General features: G+C 35.8%; 1 long non-coding RNA gene across 1 annotated transcript; it reads right to left on the bottom strand.

Annotated features, from left to right (window-relative positions):
* Positions 1-1,238: 1,238 nt before the first annotated feature.
* Positions 1,239-12,006, bottom strand: LOC141376357 (uncharacterized). The gene is made up of 2 exons (XR_015501103.1): positions 11,868-12,006; positions 1,239-1,949 (listed from the first exon to the last, which is right to left on the bottom strand). It is a non-coding gene; the product is annotated as an uncharacterized LOC141376357 (long non-coding RNA).
* Positions 12,007-13,375: the final 1,369 nt, after the last annotated feature.

Here is a 13,375-nt window from a genome sequence, read left to right as displayed (position 1 = left end):
TATATATATATATATATATATATATATATATATATATATATATATATATATATATATATATATATATATAAACACTCAACCAAGAATCTTTTATAGAATCTTCAATCTGTTTCAGCAAAATGCAAAGTAGGAATCACTGATCACTTAATTAAAGAGTGTTTAATCGTTCATTTTTGAAGCTGCTATAGTTTTAAAAAAGGGCTGTTTTAAAATGACCAAATTATTCAGACAGTTATTAAGTAGAAGAAATTAGGCTTCACTTTTCTGCTTCATTGATTGTATTTGTTAAGCAATAAAATCATGTACTATTCAAAGCATGGGTCTCAAGCTTGAATCCTGGAGAGCCGAAACTCTGCACAGATCCAATTAGTCAAGGTGTTAAAGAATACTAGAGACTATTAAGCAGGTGTGAATTGGTGGTGGTTGGAGCTAAAATCTGCAGAGCTGTGGCCCTTCAGGAACTGAGGGCCTACACACACTATGCTATCCGAACCGTGCCCAGGCCTGTTTCCAAGATTGTTTGAGAAGCGTGAGTGCTCTGAATCTGGTTCACTTGGGCTTGTGTGTGAGTGCAAAACGTGCCTGAGCCCAAAACTGAGAGTGAGACGTGACTTTTAAGGGACTGTTTCATATGGATTTATTAATCATTCTTACTGTTTAATGAACACAAACTGTCATAGATGATTAAAGAGGCAAACCCCTCACTGCACCACAGCTACTCCTTCAGCAAACCTCCTAATTCCTGCAGCACAAGGATTTTATGATTGTTTATGAGCATCAAACGTGGCTGATCTGTTCGACGAAATAATTGACTGCGAGTCCCTGCATATCAAACGACTTTAACGCTATAACTGATGAAATCTCCACTGAGCTGAGTGAAAGTGCTTCTTACTGAACAGTGCATCATTGATGACAAAATTGTGCCCAGGCCTGAATGTGAGTGCAGGCCGTCAGGGAGACGGGAGGGGGGACAAGCGGTTTAAGGCAACTGTACATAGTTTGAGTAGACCCTGTGTTTGAGACCACTGATTTAAAGCAAGGTAGATCCTCAATATTAATCTGCTTAGGGCCCCCAAATATACAGGGCTGGCCCTGAGAATAAATATATATTTTTATGGATATTTTTTCCCACTTGTTAAACCACATTAAATGCTTGATGTCCACCATTTTTTTAAATTTTGATTTTGGTTAATGCGCAGTGACTCGGTTGGTTTATTTATGCAGATTTTTTTATTAGACAGCAAATTTATATAAAAAAAGGTTGGAAAGAGAAAAAAATTAATTGATTGATAAAGTTCAAAGATCAATTTAAACATCTCTGAAGGTCATTTTTAAAAATAAAATCAGTTGTTTACTGGATGTGTTTGCCTTTTGTTTTTGCAACAATTCAGAAAAATTAGAACATTTATATTTATATTTACTGGCAAATATATCAGTTATTGGTCTCCAAATATAATGAGGTACTGGTCATCCCATATCGATTTTAAATCAGTGCATCCCAGTGCTTTTTGTTTATCTTTTGCTACTGAAGAAAACACAAACCTAAATAATGTCTGTTGTTTTTACACCATTACACCACCACACTTCTTGATGACTCCTAAGAACCCCAGTAAAACAAAAAGGTCCATTGCTTACAAGTAATTGGCAACAATGGTGATGACAATATCTAAAGAGAAACATTATCAAACAGAAGAAGATAGCAGACGCTCCTCCATGTGTGGCTCAGGTCTCCCACAGATCGAAGCTGAGAGAAAGACAGAAAAGGATGTTCTGCTCGGATGGACTCCTCTACATCTGCCCTCAGGGCTTGCGGTTTCTCATTAAATGCAGACAAAGACTCCATGTTTTTCGGCTCCTGACAGGGGCCGGGCTGAATGTGCGGGGACCATAGACATGATCAGCCCATCTGCGGCCCTGACTTGCGGGCCTGCCCTGAGAAAAAGGAAGATCTGTGGAAGAAATCGAGAGCAATAATGCAGTAATCTCGTTTTTCAACTGCGACTGCCACTGCTGATGCACGATGTGTACCAACACATACACGCATGTACACACACACAAAAAGTGAATGTAGCAGCGTTTCAATCCTGGCTTGAAATCTAATCAGCCACATGGGTGCAGGTTGCACGTTTGTGAGTGGTGTGACGAGGGTGCCGTTCGCACTTCTTGTGAGAAGAACAGCAGGAAGGCTGTTTTATTAACCATCTTTCACCATTACCACACCGCCTCCCTTTCCGTCACTCCTTCTCCTCGCTTCCTTACAGCAACGGAAGTTCATCCTACATTGTTTCTATCTCGCCTATTTAGAGTTTCAAGGGCTCAGACCTGTCACGAGGCAGCCAGATGCTTGTATTCACCATGTTCGAATGTAACAGAGATTTACAAAGCTAAAGATTATTGAGCTGCGGTGTCTATTCGAAATAAAATATCCCCTATAATGCTCGCAGTTATTGCCTCTTATGGCCAGGGAGCAGGAACTGTAATCTGGCTATTTTTATCGCATGCGACCATGGAACTATTGTCAGCTTCAGACTTTGTTCTTTGCGGGGATGAGCGCCGCCTCGGGCAGTAATCACTCTGACAGCCCTCTAGTCTCAGAGAACCTCTGGATTTGCGATTCTCCCGCTTCGTGTTCTTTGGATACATCAGGATTTGTAATATTTCAGTCTTCTAGCAGCTCAGACTTTCATATTTCATGACAGACAGCTATGGACAGCACACTCTGATCTAAGAAAAATGTGGTGGGAAGTGATTTGAAAACTGTATCCTGTTTTTCTCTGTCGACATTGCTAATAGTGTACGTTTGATGGATATGTTTACTTTTGTGGCTAACAAATTAGGTTTAATTAACGCAAATTACACTTTTGCTACCAAGTGAGAAAATATAGGTTGTACATGTGGTAATTGGTTGAATGCTTAAAGGAAATCTCCAAACCATCATTTGATCGTTATTTTGCTCATTGCTGCTGGAAGTTTGCTAACTAGACCACCAGCCGTTATATAGAAAGTTAAATCCGAAACTGATTAAAAGTTTTGACATTTGTGGCATGCGGTTCAAAAATTTTGAAGCGTCCCACGGTTTGTAAAACACACAGGCACAATCTTTTTAATAAACTGTGGGATGAGTCGAAATGATTTTCCTTGGAAATCAGCAGGATAGCACAGATGCTGTCAACAAGAGCTTAACTTGTATTTAACCCAGAACCAAGGGCGCAGAAATGGGTAGCATATGTACAGAAGAAGATGCCTAACGGCGATCTCTAGCTTGCAAATCCAGACTGGCTGTCACACATAAAACTCTCTAATGTATGCTTTGTTTCGGTAATGTTTAATGTTCCCATTACATAAAATCGATAGTATCACTCATGCGCCCATCACTTATGGTCAATTTTCATCTGCATTTGGCTGCATTTTTAACCAGCTTTTTATGAATACAATATTTTTGGTTGAAAATTGTCAAACGAAACAAAAGGTTTATGACTGACAGTGATAATAATAAACACAAATTAAGTCTAGTCATGATAATTAGAAACTCTGGTTGGGCACTGGAACCCGGTGCCAATGTGGTACCTATGTAACTAGTATGCACCGAACCGAATCAGCATATCAATTTCGGTGCCTAATTTCGGTGTCACTGGTACTGTGATAAGGACATAAGAAGCATCAAGCACACATAGGTATGCGTTGTGTCACACCATCTCTAAACAATAAATTCTAAACAACTTTGAGGGATATGGACACTGTCATGAATGTTAGGATGTTTGTTCTTGTTGTTTAGGAAGGTATTGAAAGCAACGTGTTCAGTGCGGCATATCTGGTGAGTGACTCCATTCAGATTAATGAACATGCATGACCGCATTCAATGAATTTGCTTGAATTAAGTGTTCTAAAGTATGACTATATTTTACAAGCAAGGATTATGACACAGCAGATGCTTTACAAAAGTTGCATGTAAGGAGGGGAAACACGTCAAATTAATTAAAAATTCAGGGCACATGGCATCAAATTAATGGCAAAGGAATTGAGGTATTGGTCGATGCGAGTATGAAATAAGGACTGGTGGAAGAGTATTGTTTTAATGGAATTTGATACTTGCACGCCGAATGGAAAGAAAAACTTCAGCAGTTCACGATGCGGGTGTCTTTGCTTCTGCACGGTAGGTGCCGAAAATAGTGTAAGATAGCCATGTGTGTATGGAATATCCTGACGCCAAATGCAGCGAAAAGTCCTACATGACGGTAATAGTTTGATTAAGGTGTTTACATGTATGTACTGCACTTCAATAATGCGACTAAATAGGCAGACTCCACATGTCTTAATTAATTTGATTTTTATTTAGATCAATTATCAGGCATTACAGAAGCCTGAGGAGCAAATCAGTGTGGTTTCATAATGGTTTATCCTGTAATTATAAGACTTTTAAATAATACCATATCTAAACACAATGGATAGCTAGTATAAAAAATTAATAAATCAATAAATAGTTAAACAAGCATAAATTGTTAATATAACAACTGTTATAGCAAATGATGCAATATGTATTTAATTATTAAGTTATTCCCTTCAAAGATTTTTTAAATTGGGCTATATTTAACTATATTTTTATATATTTATGAAATTATGAAAGCTTATTTATTATGATAGGATTTTATAGTGTTTTGTATACTGATGTTTTTTATGTTCTTGTTGGGTCTGATGCAACGTAATTCTGTTCAGCATTTCAATTTATTGTGATGTTTTAAATGCCAAAATAAAGGAAACTGAACTGCAACTGAAACCTATGACTTTAGTCAGGTAAGGGTTTACCAAAAAACGCTTTTTACGAGGTAGACTCTAAATCAGACTATTGTGTTAATCATGATAAAATCTGAGTATTGGTGTCCATGTAAACATACTGATTGATAGCTCAAGCCCCAACCCCCAAAGGTGTTAACTAATTTTGATGACATTCTTTTCACAGGTTAGTAGTAAGCTAATTTAATGTTAATTCCATAGTGCATAATACATACATATATATATATATATATATATATATATATATATATATATATATATATATATATATATATATATATATATATATATATATATATATATATATATAAAAGTATCGATTAAGCACTGGTATCAAAATAACGATACCCAACCCTACTTTTTATTATTATTTACGATTAATTTTCACAAAAATTTATTATTTTAATTTATTTTTTAATATATTTTTTATTCTCATCATTACAGAATAGTTTGCATTATTCCACGTTCTGTGACAGAAACTAGCTTCCATGTTCACCAAAAAAAAAAAAAAGAAAAAAAGAGAAAATTGTTCAATGTTAACATCTATTTTAAGATAAACACATTATCATTGACCTGTTATAAACAAACACTGCAGTTTATACTGAAAAAGCAATGTTGTTTTGGGAACAGCTGAGCTAATGAATCACTACTGAAGAACGTGGAAACAGATTACTACAAACGCAGAAGGCAGCAATCATGCTCATTTACATACAAACACAGTCACAAAGGCTTTCTTGATCCATTGGCCTGCTTTGGTGATCTAAATTCTCATTTGGGTCTGAGAGCAGCCCTTCATTCGGTCACTGGGGCCAAAAACCCGGCACTGGCTCAACAAGAAACGGACGAGCAGGAGCCAAGTCTAATTAAAAATTGGAGCGCAGATGTTTTGCCTCTTCACTTTCCTCTCAGACACGTCTCCTCGGCATCTAAGGCTTTCATGCCAATGAGACGCACTTTTAGAAGTTCATTAAAGTGATATTACTGGATTTAAACTCGGGGCAATATGCTTGAATATCAGCATGCGGAACGTGACGTGTCAATGTCTGAACTGCGATCCACGCAAAGGCTTTTGCAGCGTGAAGATCGTCACATAATGCTGCAAACTGACAGCTCATTTACATAATGGAACAAGATGACAGTGATTTGTACAGTCAACTTGGTGGAAACTTTCAGAACTAAAACCATTCGTGGAAATGCTAATCCAAACAAGGCTAAAAGCCGCTCGGAATAAAAAGCCCCCTTTGATTTTATTTCCACCAAAAATACATTATAGCACCACAGCGGATTCTGAAACACCTGTTTGTCTCCATCCTCTACAATTTTTCTGATTTTTGACATGTACAACAATAGGTTGATTTGAGATTCTCACACATATTGTCAGACCAAACATATGTTTTTGATTCTTTCAGGCTGATAGCACTTTTTTTTTTCAGCAATGTTAGATAAGTGGAAGGATAGTTTTATAAATCCTTCATGTTGTAGGGACTACACAAAAAAAGATTTCACAAATCCTCATAACTCCTATCTTATCTGTTTAGTTACCATGGTGATGTCAGTTCAGAAATGTACAACTTGTCAGATCTTGAAACAGGATGTTTCTGTGATACGACCCCTGAGATCGGAGCTTTAGAGCACCAGACAGTTCACAGATTTTCTCTGATACACTGGATTTCTGATTTGTATTTTTTCTGATTTATTTTAACATTTTGTTTATTTTTTTCCCCTTTTAAATTTTTTTTTTACACTACTAAAAAAGTAAACATTTCTTTTTTTTATTGTAATGTGTTGTAATGTGATTTTTTTCTTAAATAATTTCATTGTTTTTATTATAGTCTGATATTACGAGTTACTTTAGGATTTTACAATGTATAATACTTCTGTATTTTAATTTAATTCAGTTTTGTAATTTAGAGCACATTCTTGCATGAAAAAATAATAGTAAGGGATAATATTACTTTTCTGAGTAATGAGCAATGCATTACTTTAAAGAAATAAGTAATAATATTTAAGTGTATACATTTTTAGCTCTATACACCAACACAGTCGATTTGAAATGAACAAGATGTGCTTTATTTGCTGTCAGCTTTAATTTAAGGATAATTTACATCCAAATCGGGCAAAGGCTGTAGGAATTACAACAGTTTGCATATGTGCCTCTCACTTGTTAAGGGTCCAAAAGTAAATGGACAGAATAATAATCGTAAATCAAACTTTTACTTTTTATTACTTGGTTTCAAATCCTTTGCAGTCAATTACAGCCTAGAGTCTGGAACGCATAGACATCTCCAGACAATTGGGTTTCCAGTGGTGCTCTGCAAGGCCTTTACAGCTACCGTGTTCAGTTCCTACTTATTCGCATTTTCTCATCAGTTTTGTCTTCAGCAAGTTAAATGCATGCTCAACAGGATTCATATCTGGAGATTGACTTGGCCATTGTGTAACATTTAACTTCTTTCCCTTAAATTTTAATGTGTCTTTTTACATTTTTTTAAGTTTAATCAATTTATTTGAAAAAAAAAAAAATTGCTAAATTAAAAATAACGTAGTATGGCTGGACAATATGGCATAAATGCAATCTTGATAATTATTTTGCATATTAAACATTAATAATATATATTTCGATATAAGTTGTTGATGCTTCCAGCTTTAAAAGAGCATCCCAACAATGCCTTAGGCCATAAAGATTAGACAGTGCAATAAATATATTTTTTTAAATATTGTTTATTAACAAAAACAGATTACACATTAGTCTGATTATTTTGGAGATTAGGATTTTCTATAATATATTTATGATACACAATATAAAAAAAATAGTCTAAAGAACTGTATACAGTACACAAACAAAAATATAGTTATTGGAATATCTAATAATAACAATTACAGAATTATGTTAAAATGAATGTTTTATTTAATTAAAATGGAAAAAATCATCATTAAAATATGCAACAGTTTAACAGCTAATACTACTGGTGGGAAAGTGAATCAAACTCGCTAAACAATACTGGGTGTTGTAGCATATCTCTAATATTAACACAACTTTAGATGCCTATTGTTGCATATGTCTGCTGTGTGATTGGCTCTTTGCATTGATTAATATCCAGAAAAAATGTCTATAGTTTAACATCGTTATCGACATAAATTTTATAGCAATTCGATATGATATTGTTAATCAGCCCAGCGCTATAACGCAGTCAAGTTAAATCCTGCACTCAATGAGAGAATGTGGGAACAGATAAAAACAAAGTTGGCAGAGCCTTACATTTCTGTGATGGACGTATTTGAACACATTGAAGAAAAGGAAAAGGGGATTGTCTCAATGGACAGTGATTTTACGTAACTAATAACACAAATTACAAAAGTAGCAAACATAGCTTTACACTTTAATTTTCATATATATATATATATATATATATATATATATATATATATATATATATATATATATATATATATATATATATATATATATATATATATATATATATATATATCCTGCAAGTTTTGAAAGAGATCAAGCCTCAGGTAAGAAAAAGTAATGCAAAAAAAAAAGTAATTCATTACTTTCAATTTAACTTTCCCCAACACTGGTTATGAAATCATCAATATTTGTTGGATCAAATTAGATTTTCCACAACAAATGAAAACATTTGGTAATCTGTCTGTCATGTATTTCTGAGGGAAAAACCCTGTCATTTTTATTTGAAATGTTTACAGTTAGGCCCATACATATTTGTACGTCGAACCGATTTTAACATGTTTGGCTCTAAACACCAACACTATTGATGTGAAATTAAACTAACAAGATGTGCTTTAACTGCAGACTGTCAGCTTTAATTTGAGGGTATTTAAATCCAAATCATGTGAACGCTGTAGCAATCACAACAGTTTGCATATGTGCCTCCCAACTTGTTGAGGCACCAAAAGTAATTAGACAGAAAAATAATCATAAATCAAACTTTCACTTTTTAATACTTGGTTGCAAGTCCTTTGCAGTCAATTACATCCTGAAGTCTGGAACGAAATGACATCACCAGACACAGTTTTTTTTTTTTATTTCGGGTGGTGCTCTACCAGGACTCTACAGCAACTGGCTTTAGTTCCTGCTTGTTCTTGAGGACTTTTCCCTTCAGTTTTGTCTTCAGTAAGTGAAATGCATGCTCAATTGGATTTATATCAGGAGATTGATTTGTCCATTGCATAACATTTTACTTCTTTCCCTTCAAAAACAGCCTTAAAGCTGACAGTTTGCAGTTAAAGACAATCTGGTTAGTTTTATTTCAAATCAATTGTGTGGGTGTATGGAGCCAAAAATTTTAGAATTGTGTCGGTCTAAATATTTATTGACCTAACTGTATGACAAAAAATCCATTCTATCGAAATCATCTTATGCTAATATTAAAAATCCGTGGCACACGTCCGACTCGAAAGCAGCTTTTCAATTAAAAGCATCCGTTATGTCGATTAAGAAGCAGCCGTAGCGTCATACATATCGCGGGGGTCTCATCAAAAACGCTGATTCATGTTCAGAGCAAGAACTCATCACTCTGCCGGCGTTTCGGATGCGAGCTCAGCAGTGCTGCTTTCACTCCGAGTAACCCATGCCATCTGCCACGCTCAGCGCTCCCCGCTGAGAGACCATTAATTACCAGATTCACTCTGTGGGACAGTGGCAACTCAAACACTCACTTTAAGCGCTTAAGTGCATGCCAGGAAATCACAAGTTATTTAATCTATCACTTAATTAATTCATTTATTAATTAGAGACTTTTGAATATACCGTTAAAGTGCTGATTATACATCCCATGTACATTTTTTCCTACACTCCATGAGCCTTTGAGGGAATTATAAGAGTGACTTAAGTTAAAGAGACAGTTAACCAAAAAGGGATAGTTCACCCACTGTTTACTCACCCTGAAGTGGTTCCTAACCTTTATGAGTTTCTATCTTTTGTTGAACCATCGTGTACCCGTTGACATAATTTGTATTGGTTTTTCCTACTGTAGAGGTCAATGTTTAGCTATATGTTTCCAGTTTTCTTCAAAATATCTTATTTTTGTTCAACAGAATAAAGAAAGTTAAATGGGTTTGGAACAAGTGGAGAGTTAGTAAATCATGACATACATATATATATATATATATATATATATATATATATATATATATATATATATATATATATATATATATATATATATATATAACTTTTCACTTGTGGGTGAACTACTGTATCCCTTTAAATTTAAAACTGTGTAAATAAGGTGACTTTATTCTCTACGAAGTTCATCTATTGACAATTAAAAGGACATGAACAAGAGCAAATCCTAAAAACCTTTGTCTTTCTGCACCAATTTTATGGATGATGTTGTTTATTATGTAATATTATAGGAAACAAACAAAGAATATATGACCTACAGTAGGGCTGCACGATAATGGAAAAATCAGATATTGCGATATTTTATTTTTCTGCATACAGTTTCACAAGATGGCTTGAATGAGCAATGTCACTTGAGCAGCAGTGCGATATGTCTGTATATTAGCACTGGTGGGAGGTGTGCGTTGGCTCGAGCCCGCAGGCCGACGGCCTTAGTGTCCCACCAGTGACAATATACAGCCACATTACACTGCTACAAGTGTGATATTGCGTTTATACAGTTTTAACAGTTCGACGGCATAATCTTGTATTCAAAAAAGAAAATCAAATATTATTTTAATAATATTTTCATAATATTTTAATGATTCTCTAGCATAAAGTCTAAAGCAGGGGTCACCAATCTAGGTCCTGGATATATGTATACCCAGTATACCCATGCATACCCAGCAAGACCTTGATTAGCTTGTTCAGGTTTGTTTGATTAGGGTTGGAGCTAAAATCTGCAGGACACCAGCCCTCCAGAACAAGTTTGGGGACCACTAGTCTAAAGTGATGACAAAACAGTAGTGGTGGGCAAAGCGAGGCTTCGTGAAACACTGAAACAGTCGAAGCAAATGTGTCGAAGCTTCGAAACGTTTCGAAACCTCACTCTACAGTGACATTTAGTGGTCATTTTTTATATATATTGCACTGAAACAGCTTCAGCAAAGAACGATTGAACAAATTGAGGGATTAAACCCCACTTTGTGAAAGTGGAATCCTTCAAGTAACATAGTACAGTGGTTAAGGTGTCAGACATCCATGCAGGAGTAGTAGGTTTCGAAGCCAGTCAGTAGCATTTGTTTTAAAATGCTTTAATACCAGTTGGTAATGCTTTGCTCTTGTATCGTTTTGTTTCAACATTGGTCTGATATCCGAATAAACAATTTGTGAATAAATATGTCTTGTTTTTGTCTTAAAACAGGGTTGTTGCTAGATCAAAAACGGTGGCCTGAAGTTATCAAGAATTATTTATATTATTCATTAAATTTCCCATTTATTGTATTTTATTAATGTCTACCCAAACCCTAAACCCAACCATACTGTAAAAATATTTATTATTGTTTTACAGTGTTACAAAAATGATGCTAAATTGATGGCGTAACTGTAGCTGTATCCTATTTAGGCTACACAAAACAGAAACATGATTAAAATACATAAAACCATGATTTCGAAGTCGGGATTCGAACCCAAAACATCATGCTAAGCATAGAATCAATAAGCAAACCCACAATGTTCTGAGCCATTTGAGACAGAGATAATTTGGAGACCTTGGCAGTCAAATTAGGATTCACCAGGTCTCGAAACGTTTCTAAGCTGATCGATGCTTTGAATCGCTTTAGTCACGTGACTAGGTGTTTCGAAACACTTTAGTCACGTGACTTGGGTGCTTCGGATCATGCTTCGGTGCAGTGATTCGAAACACTTGCGCTTCGGGATCTCGACACTGTGTCAAAACATCAGTTTCACGTCAGCCATCCCTACAAAACAGGTGATTTTGCTCAAATATTAAAATTATAAGGCTGAATGGCATGACATGCCATCAGTCTACAAAGATTTGTCATTGTTTCTCTGTTGCAAGGTGATGACAATAATTAACCCTGAAAAAGCCAAAGCAACGCAAACTCTGTGGCTTTGCAAAAATTAATAAAAGGGTCAAACTCACCACAGATGAGGAGAAACACATGCAGAAACATCATGAACCAGATTACTGTTGTGTTTGCGATAAGGACAAGTGTGTTCTTTCTGCTTACCTAACTAGTCTGCAGGAACGAACACAGGAGACTCATTAGAAACAGATGACCAACCAAAAAGTAACTCAGGGTTATACAAAGAGTGGCCAACACAAAATACATATGTTCCTCATCTCACACTCAACACACTACAATTGTTATGGTATAATCACAGCACTACAACATACAAAACAACAGTAACAGTAGTAAGATACAGAAAAAAACATAATGTAATAAAATAATATAATTTTAATATAATAATATAAAATAATCAAAGTGTAAAAATATTTTTTTGTTTTTACCATTAGAAAAAAAATTGTCAAATTAATAGTTTTTCTCTAAATAAGCAGAATTATCTGCCAGTGGGGTAAGTGAAATAATCTTGTTTTCTCTTTGAAATGTAGATATTTAGACTAGAAACAAGAAAAAAAAAATTAATTATGTTTTTTTTTTTTTTTTTTTGCATAAATCATATACATTTTGTATAAATACGGTAATACATTGTGCTGTCCTAACTTGGATAAAAAGCTTTGGCCGCAGATAGGCTTGTGATACTATTGTCTTTTTATAACATTAAGCAGAAAAAAGCAGAAAGTACCTCTCATGCAGTTTTCATTATGCATATGACATATTTTTAGCACAGAATTATATTTAAAATGATCAGTTTGAGTTCTTCTGAATGCTGGGCCCCCAAACCGGAAGTACAGCCCCATAACACAGTCATCATATCTGAAAAGTGTGGATAACATTCGAGGTGAAACCGACAGAATGTTTCACGAGCAATTACATTTGTGCACACAAGTTTTAATGATGTTCTGCTGTATGGCACTTATGGGCAACATTCACCTGGTTTGCAGTTATGATGCAATGCCAGCAAAGCCCCATTTCTCTCTCTCTCTCAGTGTTAGACTCCCAGTGCTTGATTATCCAGTAAAAAAAGCCCCAGACTAATCCCGCTCAGACACCCTTCCTCTTTGGTTTAATATCTTAATTGGAGAGAGAGAGAGCACGAGTGGGAGAGAATCAAACTAGCCCACCACTTTGGTTCTCTCTATTTTTCTTGCCGAGATGAAGCTGGAGTGCTGATGTCAGGACAGTGCTGTTTCTGTGGTAATGAGCTGTCAGCGATATGAAGCTGGGCACTCGATTCCTCACATCACCCATCCCCCCCTTTCCAAATCAGGGCCAGAGAGCAGAGAGCCAGAGAAGCGTTTTCCGGGAAGAGCCCTGGGGACAACAATGTCAGAGACGTGGAGTAAGAGCGAGCCCAGGAACGGTCAGCTCAGTTGCAGGCTGAGCCAGTGCTGTAATTAGGCCTTTAGATGTCGTCTCATGAATGGAGGGCGGGAAAAGCACCACTCGGGGAACGGGCATCTCCTGGACTGAAACAGGGCCTGTCAACTTTTTGGGACCGAGGGACCCTCAACCCCAGACTCCCAGG

This window comes from Danio rerio, chromosome 10 (genome assembly GCF_052040795.2).
Source record: "Danio rerio strain M-AB ecotype USA chromosome 10, GRCz13ab, whole genome shotgun sequence".
Lineage (NCBI taxonomy): Eukaryota > Metazoa > Chordata > Actinopteri > Cypriniformes > Danionidae > Danio > Danio rerio.
This window is presented reverse-complemented; position numbering and strand designations above follow the sequence as displayed.